Raw genomic sequence first — 12,363 nt, 5'->3', positions numbered from 1 at the left:
CGGTAATGCAACTCAATGGGGGAAAAAACGGATCCGCCAAGAAAAATGGCGGATCCGTTTTTTTTCCAAAACGGCGGATTTTGACTAATGGACACAAACGGATGTGTGAAACAGGCCTAAGTGTAAGGAGGTGAGGGCTTAGCCCTGAAATTTTATTGTTATTATGTATTAACTATGTTCCTGACATGTCTGTGTGCAGTATATATGTCATGTGTGTGTTTGCGGCCGCATGACAATAGTTAGTTAGAGATAGAGTTAGTTGTAATATCATTAAAGGACACTAGATGGGGGCACCGAGCATAGCTGAGGAAACCTGTGGAGAGGGTTAATTTAGAGGAGTGGCTAGCCAGAGACAAAAGGAAGATTTTTCTCCCTCCTTGAGTTAGTTGAGCCTGGGGTAGCCAGACTGGACAGTGGAGTATAGCAGATGCCTACAGCAGTAGCCAGTGAGGAGAGGACACTGGAGGTCCTGCAGTTAGAGACTGGGAACTGCAGGACTAGGGATAGGGAAACTAATGGAGGAGTCTCAGTGGTCAAGTCAGCTAGCAAAGAAGAGCTGAAGTGACAGCCATGCCAGTCTATGGAAACCAGCCTATGTCTGGAATTGTCAAGCCAGGGAGGACAGTGGGTGAGCCCCCTGCAGAAGTGGCAGCTGGAGTACGGGAGCTGTGTGAAGAGTCTAGTGAGCTGCAAATCTAGGACACATACAGGAGCAAAAGTGCTGTAAAGGGGTGAGCTGTAACGGATAAGACAGGTACCTTCATGGGCTGAAGTCGGTCTCAGGAAGAAGGGTCGTAGTTCCATGTTCCCCGTGTTCCGTGTGACGTGTCAGCTTGTCTGTGTGGTTCATACGTGTGAAGTGAAGGAAGAAGTAACGTACTGCTGTAGATGAAGATGTATTGCTGTTATCGAGTAAAGAGTCCTGTAGCGATTGTGGATATGCTGTGCCCTGTAGAGAATAAAGCGGAGTTGTTAAAGTTGTTTCCAGCCTCTGTCTGCAGTCAATTGGGTCTCCAAAGTGGACAGCATACCGGAGATGAAATAGCCTCCAGCACAGTGGGTACTGGAGCTACCGAATGGGCTACCCCCCGGCGGCCGTGATATTACATTACCTTTAGCAAAATCGGAGTCAGATAACTAGAGGTCCTTGTTGTGCCAGTTGTACCCTGAATAAATGGCCTTGAATCAAGAATTCCTTGTTGTTGCCCACAAAAGTGCCACTCCTAAATGAAAATGTTTTCAGAGGCCCTACTCTATGTGTTCCAGTGTGAATTGGAGTGCCTCCTTCTAATTTTTGGAAGCCCTTGCACATAGTGCATATATCAGTCTACGAGTCCCACTGTTTCCAAATGGGGAAAAAATGTTTTCTTAGGTCATCCTCTACGTGTATTCTAGGGTGTATTGCAAACCTCCTTTCAATTTTTGATAGGCCTTCCACTTAGTGCATAGATTTCACCAGTTTATTAGTTCCACTCCTTACAAATGGGAAACAATTTCAGAAATCTCAAGCACAAGATTCCTTTTTTTCTGACTCAAATGGAAAACTGCTGCATTTTTTAAAGCATGAGCATGTCAATTCAGCATTTTTGCAGCATTTTTTCACAATTGAAAGCAATGAGGTGTAAAAATGCAGCAAAAATGCTAAGTGTGAACATAGCCTAAGGGGTGGAGGAGGCGTTTTACATTTCTTCTCTTTTTTTAATTAAGTATTATATAGCAAAGAATGAGCATGTCAATTCAGCATTTTTGCAGCATTTTTTCACAATTGAAAGCAATGAGGTGTAAAAATGCAGCAAAAATGCTAAGTGTGAACATAGCCTAAGGGGTGGAGGAGGCGTTTTACATTTCTTCTCTTTTTTTAATTAAGTATTATATAGCAAAGAATGTTTCCTAACATTTTTTTTCCTGTAAAATCCTTTTCATCTTCAGTTTTGGAATTGTCAGTCTGTAAAAGTGGCGTAATACCCTGACAACACTGTTCCCAGTAGTGACCTGGGAGTCAGAGATGCGTCCAGGCATCTTCTCCATATTGTAATTCAATTCAAAGAAAGCCCAGATGAACAGCACCAAGGCTCTAATCCACCAGCAACAAGTTGAGGATCAATCACAGGCAAACAGTGTGTAAAACACTGCTGAGAATAACGGTGCTCAGCATCAGAAAAAACATGCTAAATTTGAAAAAGAAGGAAAAAGATGCGGCACTCACCCAGATTTGCAGTGCAGTGTTTCTTTATTCAACCATTAAAGGTCACACAATAAAGGACGGGCAGATAACATAAGGCATGCGGGGAAAAAGACGGACGACAGCCGTTTTGCGTACAAAGACGCTTCAACAGGTCCAGGTGTGTAATTACGTGATGTCATTTCCTTAAATAGGTCTATGACTAACAACAGGTGAACATTTAAAAAAACATGAATGGACATTTTCAATTAAAAACAAGTAGCATAATTACATCTTTATGCTGACTGCAGGAACAATTACAACAAGAAATTTTTTCAAAAGGAGTGTATAAAGATCCTTACAAACAATTCTTTTCTTTGCAGAAAATTTTTTTTACAAAAGGAATTTTTTTTACAAAAAATTGTTTTACAGAAATTTTTTTCTCTTTACAAAATAATAGACAGATCCAACCTATCATTCAGTTCTAAAGGACCCTGCGCTTTAGATTTAATTATCCATCTGGCTTCGTGTCTCATCAACAATTTATGTGCCCACGTAGCGTTTTATTCCGGACACTAAAAACCGGACTCCTTCACAGAAATCGAGTTTTTTCTGCGCGATTTCACCGCGATTTTACCGCGATTATGATCACGATTTTGCCGCGATATTCAAGCACTTTCCAAGCGATTTGAAGCATCGCTTGGAAAGTGATTGACAGGTTGGTCACACTCGTCAAACATAGTGTTTGACAAGTGTGAGCAGCTTTTTACTTTTGAGGCCGCGGCATCAATAGAAAAGATAGAATGTTAAAATGCTAAAAAAAATAAAAAAATTGTGGTATATTTACCTTCCGGCATCCCGCGCTGCCATCCCAGGCCTCAGCGTTCCCAGTAATGCCTTGCGAGACCAGTGATAACGTTGGTCTCGCGTTGCTATAGCGATCACGCGAGACTACGTCATCACAGGACCCTGCCGCAAGGCATTACTGGGAACGCTTAGGCGAGGAATGCAGCGCGGGACGCCGGAAGGTAAATATACCCCGATTTTTTATTTTTTATTCTTTTTTTTTACAGGGGTATGGTACCCAGGGCCTGGAGGACAGTCTCCTCTCCTCCACACCATGGGTACCAACCGCACATGAGACGCTTAACTTCCCGCATGGTGGGCATAGCCACATGCGGGAAGTAAGCGATTCTCATGCATTCCTATGGGTGCGGAATCGCAGCAATTCTTTGCGATTCCGCACAAAAGAATGACCATGCTGCGATTTTTTCCGCGATGCGATTCCGCCACGGAAAAACGCGCAACATTAGCACAGCATGTGCGGAATGCCATAGGAATGCATGGGGGGCGTTCTGTACACGATTTTTAAATGTTTTCGCAGCGTTTTCACGCCGAAAATCGCGGCAAAAACGCTTAAAAATCGCTACGTGGGCACACAGCCTTAAAGTTCCCTTTTGGTGAATTTTTTTGTAACCAGTTTTAATCAAGAGGTAACAAACGATTTTGAACCAAAAGATCAGCTATATTATTAGTGCGTTTATATGCAAATTGCAGAGCCATAGCACAAATTTCCTGCAAATCTTTAACAGAGCGCAAAACATGCCAATTTTTTCTGATGGCTGTGTGTATAACCCTATCAATGGAACTATGTTTAAAACTAAAGAAAAATCTCTTTTGTGGATTTATTTCACTATGTATTTGTTTTTTGTGGCATTTAGTAACCCTCTTTAATAAATCGCTTTGAGATATAGCTTTAACCCATTCATGAGCTTCAATCAGAACGCCAATGGGATAACCTCTCCTCAACAAACGTGTTTTTAATTCCTCAATTTGTTTATTACAGATATCATCGTTATTGTTCAGTTTCCTTAATCTAACCATCTGACTAAAAGGAAGCCCTTTTTTAGTGTGCATGGGATGTGCACTATTAAAATATAAGAGTGAATTAGTCGCGGTTGGTTTTCTATGTACCCTGGTGATCATATTACCATCGACAATATCGATTTTTACATCCAAAAATTCTATATTTTTTTGTCCAAAGCAGGAGGTAAATCGCATGTTATCTACATTGATTTTGTTTAGATATTTAACGAAATTATCAAAATCATTCTGAGAACCATCCCATATGATGAAAATATCATCCACAAATCTCAGGAAGAAGCGGATGTGTTTTAAAAAAGGATTGGAAATATTTGTAATATATTTTTCTTCAAATGCTGCTAGAAACAAATTAGCAAAAACCATAGCGGTACCGGTTTTCTGAAGATACCATTGGTTCAGAAATTTAAATGCATTATGAGATAATACAAAGTCCATGGTGGGACGATTAAAGGATTATCTTATCTTATCTAAAATAAACGCAATCCAATCAGAACTCTTGTCAGAATTCATTAAAAATTTTTGAATAGCTTCAATAGCATTTTTTTGAGGATTTCACTACATCAATTGTGGTTAAAGAAAAACTTGACTGCCAATCAAAGTTTTTTAAAATGGAGATAAAATTCCCTGAATCTTTTACGTAGGAAGGAAGCTGAGAAAGTAATGGTTTAAGGAGCCAGTCTAAATATTGTGATAACGGCTCTGTCAATGAATTAATGCCCGATATTATGGGGCGACCCGGGGGTTGCGTAATAGACTTATGAATCTTTGGAATGCTGTACCAATGAGCAATCTCTGGGAAATCAGGCATCAGATTTTCAGCTCTTTTTTTTGATAAAACGCCATTTTCAACATTTTTTCTCAAAAAAGTTCTCAATTTGTTTTTAAATCTTTCTGTCGGTTTGTAATCCAAAGGGACATAGGTCGATCTATCCTCCAATTGGGACAAAGCTTTCTTTATGTAAAAAAAAATTTTTTGTAAAAATTCCTTTTGTAAAAAAAATTTTCTGTAAAGAAAATTATTTTTTGTAAGGATCTTTATACACTCCTTTTGGAAAAATTTCTTGTTGTGATTGTTCCTGCAGTCAGCATAAAGATGTAAGGCTGGAGTCACACTAACCTGCGCAAAATACGGTCAGTATTTTACATGCGTAATACGGATGACAGACCCCTAAATAGTGCTCTGTATGTCATCCATAATCAAGGTGTGGTCGCGTATTTTGCGCATGTAAGCATCCGTATGTAATCCGTATGGCATTCGTATGGCGAGATTTTCTCGCAGGCTTGCAAAATGGGCATATAATGGAGCCCTATGACAGGGTTTCTAAAGACACCTGGTGCGTATTTCTCACAAGTCACATGTGTGGTCCGTGTGTAATCCGTATTTTTTGCGCACCCATAGACTTGCATTGGCGTACTACGGGCGTAGTACGCTGACAATCGCAGCATGCTGCGAGTGGCACGGAGCGTAGGATACTGAGGAGAAATATACGCCTGGTGCGAGGTACCCCATAGAGAATCATTGGTCCGTGTCTAATGCGTGCTTTTTGCGCCTCTCACTCTCCCGTATTCCTCGCCAGTGTGACTCCGGCCTTATTGTGTTACTTGTTTTTAATTGAAAATGTCCATTCATGTTTTTTTTAAATGTTCACCTGTTGTTAGTCATAGACCTATTTAAGGAAATGACATCATGTAATTACACACCTGGACCTGTTGAAGAGTCTGTGTACGCGAAACAGCTGTCGTCCGTCTTTTTCCCCGCATGCCTCATGTTATCTGCCCGTCCTTTATTGTGTGACCTTTAATGGTTGAATAAAGAAACACTGCACTGCAAATCTGGGTGAGTGCCGCATCTTTTTCCTTCTTTTTCATCTTCTCCATATTGTTTCCATTCGATTTGAACACTTTTTCCATCCATTTCAGTAATTTTAATGCCCTGCAGACCTCCTAGTAGGGTCTGCCGGAAAAATGTTCAAGTTTCGCATTGACTTCCATTATACCCAATACTTAAGTCGAGTGCCTGAAAAATTCGCTCATCACTAGTGGAAACCACTTTTTTTTTAAAAAACATCTGACCAGAAAAAAATGCATGTCACTTCTTTGAAGCTTGACCTTGATAAAATTCCACTCCAAACTAGTCACTGTCAAATCAAAAGGATGCAAAAAATGCTACAGGAATAAAAAAAAATGTTCAATCCTGTTTCTGGAAACAAAAAATTCCTCCAAAACCTCATCATTTCCTCAAAGGGAATCTGTCATCACGTTTGACTTACCTAAACTATTAATATGGGCATACAGACTGCTGAAAAAAGTCCTACCTGTATGCTTCATGACAAAGGGTCACAACAGCCTTTTATTAACCCCTTCACTACCAAGGGTGGTTTGCACGTTAACTCCCGGGCCAATTGTTACAATTCTGACCAATGTCCCTTTATGAGGTCATAATTCTGGAACGCTTCCATGGATCCCGGTGATTCTGACATTGTTTTCTCGTGACATATTGTACTTCATGTTAGTGGTAAAATTGCATTCAAATAACTTGCGTTTATTTGTGAAAAAAATGGAAATTTGGCGAAAATTTTGAAAATTTCACAATTTTCCAACTTTGAATTTTTATGCCCTTAAATCACAGCGATACGGCACACAAAAAACTTAATAAATAACATTTCCCACATGTTTACTTTACATCAGCACAATTTTGGAACCAAAATTTTTTTGTTAGGAAGTTATAAGGGTTAAAAATTGACCAGCGATTTCTCATTTTTGCAACACCATTTTATTTTTAGGGACCACATCACATTTGAAGCCACTTTGAGGGGTCTATATGATAGAAAATACCCAAAAGTGACACCATTCTAAAAACTGCACCCCTTAAGGTGCTTAAAACCACATTCAAGAAGTTTATTAACCCTTTAGGTGCGTCACAGGAATTTTTTGAATATTTAAAAAAAAAATGAACATTTAACTTTTTTTCACAAAAAAAATACTTCAGGTTCAATTTTCTTTATTTTACCAAGGGTAACAGGAGAAATTGGACTGCAAAAGTTATTGTGCAATTTGTCCTGAGTACGCTGATACCTGATATTTGGGGGGGAACCACTGTTTCGGCGCATGGCAGACCTCAGTAGGGAAGGAGCGCCGTTTGACTTTTTCAATGCAAAATTGGCTGGAATTCAGATTGGACGCCATGTCGCATTTGGAGAGCCCCTGATGTACCTAAACAGTGGAAACCCCCCCAAGTGACCCCATTTTGGAAACTAGACCCCCCAAGGAACTTATCTAGATATGTGGTGAGAACTTTGAACCCACAAGGGCTTCACAGAAGTTTATAACGTACAGCGGTACAATTAAAAAATCATATTTTTTCCACAAAAATGATCTTTTCACCCCCAAATTTTATTTTTCCAAGGGTACAGGACCCTAAAAGTTATTGTGCAATTTGTCCTGAGTACGCTGATACCCAATATGTGGGTGTAAATGACTATTTGGGCGCATAGCAGAGCTCGGAAGGGAAGCAGCGCCATTTGACGTTTTTGGCTAGAATTGAGATTGGACACCATGTCGCGATTGGAAAACCCCTGATGTACCAAAACAGTGGAAACCCCCCACAAATGACACCATTTTGGAATCTAGACCCCCCTCAAGGAACTTATCTAGATGTGTGGTGAGAACTTTGAACCCCCAAGGGCTTCACAGAAGTTTATAACATACAGCCGTACAATTAAAAAATCATATTTTTTCCACAAAAATGATCTTTTCACCCTCAATTCTTATTTTTCCAAGAGTAACAGGACCCTAAAAGATATTGTGCAATTTATCCTGAGTGCGCTGATACCCCACATGTGGGGGTAAACCACTATTTGGGCGCATGGCAGAGCTCGGAAGGGAAGCAGCACCATTTGACGTTTTCGGCTGGAATTGAGATCGGACACCATGTCGCGTTTGGAAAGCCCCTGATGTACCAAAACAGTAGAAACTCCCCACAAATGACACCATTTTGGAAACTAGACCCCCCAAGGAACTTATCTAGATGTGTGGTGAGCACTTTGAACCCCCCAGTGCTTCACAGAAGTTTATAACGCCCGGGTGTGAAAATAAAAAAATCGTATTTTTTCCACAAACATCATCTTTTAGTCACCATTTTTTTATTTTCCCAAGGGTAACAGGAGAAATTGGACCCCAAAAGTTGTTGTCAAATTTGTCCTGAGTATGCTGATACCTCATATGTGGGAGAAAACTACTGTTTTGGCACACGTCGGGGCTCGGAAGGGAAGTAGTGACGTTTTGGAATGCAGACTTTGATGGCATGGTCTGCGGGTGTCATGTTGCTTTTGGAGAGCCCCTGATGTACCTAAACAGTGGAAACCCCCCACAAGTGACACCATTTTGGAAACTAGACCCCCTAATGAACTTATCTAGATGTGTGGTGAGCACTTTGAACCCCCAAGTGCTTCACAGAAGTTTATAACGCCTGGGTGTGAAAATAAAAAAAATCATTTTTTTCTGCAAAAAATATATTTTTGCCCCCAATTTTTTATTTTCCTAAGGGTAACAAGAGAAATTGGACCCCAAAAGTTGTTTTGTAATTTGTCCTGAGTAGGCTGATACCCCATATGTGGGGGTAAAACACTGTTTGGGCGCATGGCAGAGCTTGGAAGGGAAGGAGCACCATTTGACTTTTTCAACGCAGAATTGGCTGGAATTGAGATCAGACGCCATGTTGCCTTTGGAGAGCACCTGATGTGCCCAAACAGTGGAAACCCCCCAATTATAACTCCAACCCTAACCCCAACACACCCCTAACCCTAATCTGAGCTCTAGCCCTAACCCTAGCCCTAACCCTAACCCTAGCCCTAACCCTAGCCCTAACCCTAGCCCTAACCCTAACCCTAGCCTTAACCCTAACCCTAGCCTTAACCCTAACCCTAGCCTTAACCCTAGCCCTAATGGGAAAATGGAAATAAATACATTTTCTTTTAGTTTTATTATTTTTCCCTAACTAAGGGGGTGATAACGGGGGGTTTGATTTACTATTTATGGCGGTTTTTATGTTTGGCGGCTGTCACATGCTAAAAGACGCTTTTTATTGTAAAAATAGTTTTTGCATCACCACATATTGTGAGCTATAATTTTTCCGTATTTTGACCCACCAAGTCATGTGAGGTCTTATTTTTTGCGGGACGAGTTGATGTTTTCATTGGTACCATTTTCGGGCACGTGACATTCTTTGATCGCTTTTTATTCCGATTTTTGGGACGCAGAATGAACAAAAACCAGCGTTTTATGAATTTCTTTTGGGGGGAGCGTTTACACCATTCCGCGTGCGGTAAAATTGATAAAGCGGTTTTATTCTTCGGGTCAGTACGGTTACAGCAATACCTCATTTAGGTCGTTTTTTATGTTTTGTCGGTTTTTTGCAATGAAAACAATTTTATATAAAAAATAATAATTTTTGTATCGCTTTATTCTGCGAGCTATAACTTTTTTATTTTTTTGCAGATGATGCTGTATCATGGCTCGTTTTTTGCGGGACAAGATGATGTTTTCAGCGGTACCATGGATATTTATATGCGTCTTTTTGATCGCGCGTTATTGCACTTTTTGTTCGGTGGTATGATAATAAATCATTATTTTTTGCTTCATTTTTTATTTTTATTTTTTAAGGGGTTCGCTAAAGGGGTTAACTAATGGGACAGTTTGATAGGGAGGGTCGCTACGGACGCAGCGATACCAAATATGTGTACTTTTATTATTTTTTTTTATTATTATTTTGAAAAAATGGATTTATTGGGGAATATTTTTTTTTTTTTACTAATTTATTTAGCGATTTTTTTTTAAATTATTTTTAACACTTTTTTTTTTTTTTTTTACTTTATTACCTTGTCCCAGGTGGGACATCACTGTCCTGTGACAGATCGCTGATCTGTCACATCACAGATCACTGTGACAGATCAGTAATCTGTCACAGGCAGTTCTGCAGACTTCCTCATGCCTGCGCTTTGCAGGCAGTGAGGAAGTCATCTCCCTACAGGCCCCCGAAGGCCCCCGTCGCCATCTTGGATCCGGGGGCCTGTAGGGAAAGAGACCCCCGCAGCAGCGCTGCACATTGCGCTGCTGTGGGGGGCTCAGGGAAGCAAGGAGGGAGCCCCCTCCCTGCCGATGCTTCCCTTTAACCCCCGGTACACCGCGATCGCGTTTGATCGCAGTGTACAAAGGGTTAACGTGTCGGGGGCGGTCCGTGACCGCCCCTGACACATTGTGCCGGGTGTCAGCTGTGATAATCAGCTGACACCCGGCCGCGATCAGCGGCGCTCACCACGTGGGCGCCGCTGATCGCTGGGACGTAATATTTCGTCCATGGTAATTAGGTCCAGGGTCACATGGACGAAATATTACGTCCATTGTAGGTAGGGGGTTAAATACTTGATGGTGGCACGATTCTAACGCATTGGGTATTCTAGAATATGTATGTAGTTCATTTATGAAGATTTAAGAATAATGCAATGAATACACAGGATTTTCCAGGTAAAATATATACATTATCATTAAATGTTATTGCTCATAGAACTTAATACAACTGCAGGAGATGACGCACGGCAACCGTCAGGAGATCAGCGGCTAGCGCCGCAGATCTCTCGCCGGTAGGGGTGGCGTGCGTCGTTCGAATTCTGCGGCAGTTTGTGACCGGACTGAGACTGTCACTGAATTGGTCGGGGCCGGCCGCAACCAATCAGCGACGCGGGATTCGCGGCCGGACTGCGCCTGTCACTGATTGGTCGCGGCCGGCCGCAACCAATCAGCGACGCGGGATTTCCGTTACAAACAGACAGACAGACAGAATTAGACGATTATATAGTAGATTATACACACAACCTAAAGTAGTCACAACAATGGCGCTGCAGAACATTATAGATAATAATAATGTAAACATTGCATGAAAATAACATCTGATAGGTCTGTTCTAGAAGCAAACCCCACAAACTAATGAATATCCATGGCTGCAAAACACCAGCCCATATCACACAAATCCCGTAATTTATACCCCTACCCTTGCAGGACCTAAATCCACATGCTATCTTGGCCTGTAACAGAAGCCACTATTCCCACTATTGACTTCCCAACAAAACGCACATTACCAATAAAAGAACCTCTGATCCAGTCCTATCCATCCCACCACAGACTTGGCAATGTCACACCTTACCTCACGACCAGGAATTGCATACAAAAACACAAACTTGCCTGAACCAATCTGATCTGTCTTTGATTGCCGTAAAAAACATTCCACCCTTTCTTTCAATAAACAAACATCCCCCAACACTAATCCACCTTCATCCATTCTCAAAAGACTAAACAATTCACTAATTCAAAAAGTACTGTAACAGGCCAAAACAAAAGCTGCTGAAAACAACAATATCTCATATTTTGAACAACAAACAGATCACAAACACAACAGCAACCTACCCAACAGTTCAAAAGATTTGTCCTCTTTTTATCCTGACTTTGCACTCCCTTGCAAAAAACAATTCAACACCTGGCTCACCTAAATATCCTCTGTCACATCCTTTAAGCATCCTAATTTAAAGAAAAAAATGCTAAGGCCGGGGTCACACTGGCGAGGAATACGGCTGAGTGAGAGGCGCTAAAAGCACGCATTAGACACGGACAAATGATTCTCTATGGGGTCACTCGCACCAAGCGTATATTTCTCATCCGTATTCTACGCTCCGTGCCAATCGCAGCATGCCGCGATTGTCAGCGTACTACGCCCGTAGTACGCCAATGCAAGTCTATGGGTGCGCAAAAAATACGGATTACACACGGACCAGACGTGTGACCTGTGAGCAATACGCAGGTCTTTTGGCTGGTGACAGGAAATGGGCCAATCCATCATCAGGAAGCCTAGACATGCAAATGAGCTCAAAAAGCGCTCCAGACATCCCGGAAGTACGCCTCCACGGAGTACAGCAGCAGCATGGCGTCCACTTACATAAAAGTGGAGATGCTCATTGTCCTGGTGCAGGAGCGTCCCGAAATCTGGGACCAACGCGATGCCAATTATGCAAACCGGGCAAGAAAGGAGGCGTCATGGAGGCGCATCTGTCGCCAGATGTACCATGACTTTGGTGACCGACCACGTAAGGAGCAGCATAAAATTCGTAAGTACAAGGCATAACATGAGTAACCTTAGCGCACAACAAAAAAGGAATATAGAATCAGCACCCCCCTTCCTGTGAATGTACTTTTTGCCTCATGAGGCCGTTAGATTTGGATGTGACACGTGGATTCACACAGCCATAATTTGGGTTTAGGCCACAAGCTCA

Source organism: Dendrobates tinctorius, unplaced genomic scaffold (genome assembly GCF_039654945.1).
Source record: "Dendrobates tinctorius isolate UK_male_01 unplaced genomic scaffold, ASM3965494v1 ptg000388l, whole genome shotgun sequence".
Lineage (NCBI taxonomy): Eukaryota > Metazoa > Chordata > Amphibia > Anura > Dendrobatidae > Dendrobates > Dendrobates tinctorius.
Note: the sequence above shows the minus strand (reverse complement) of the source record.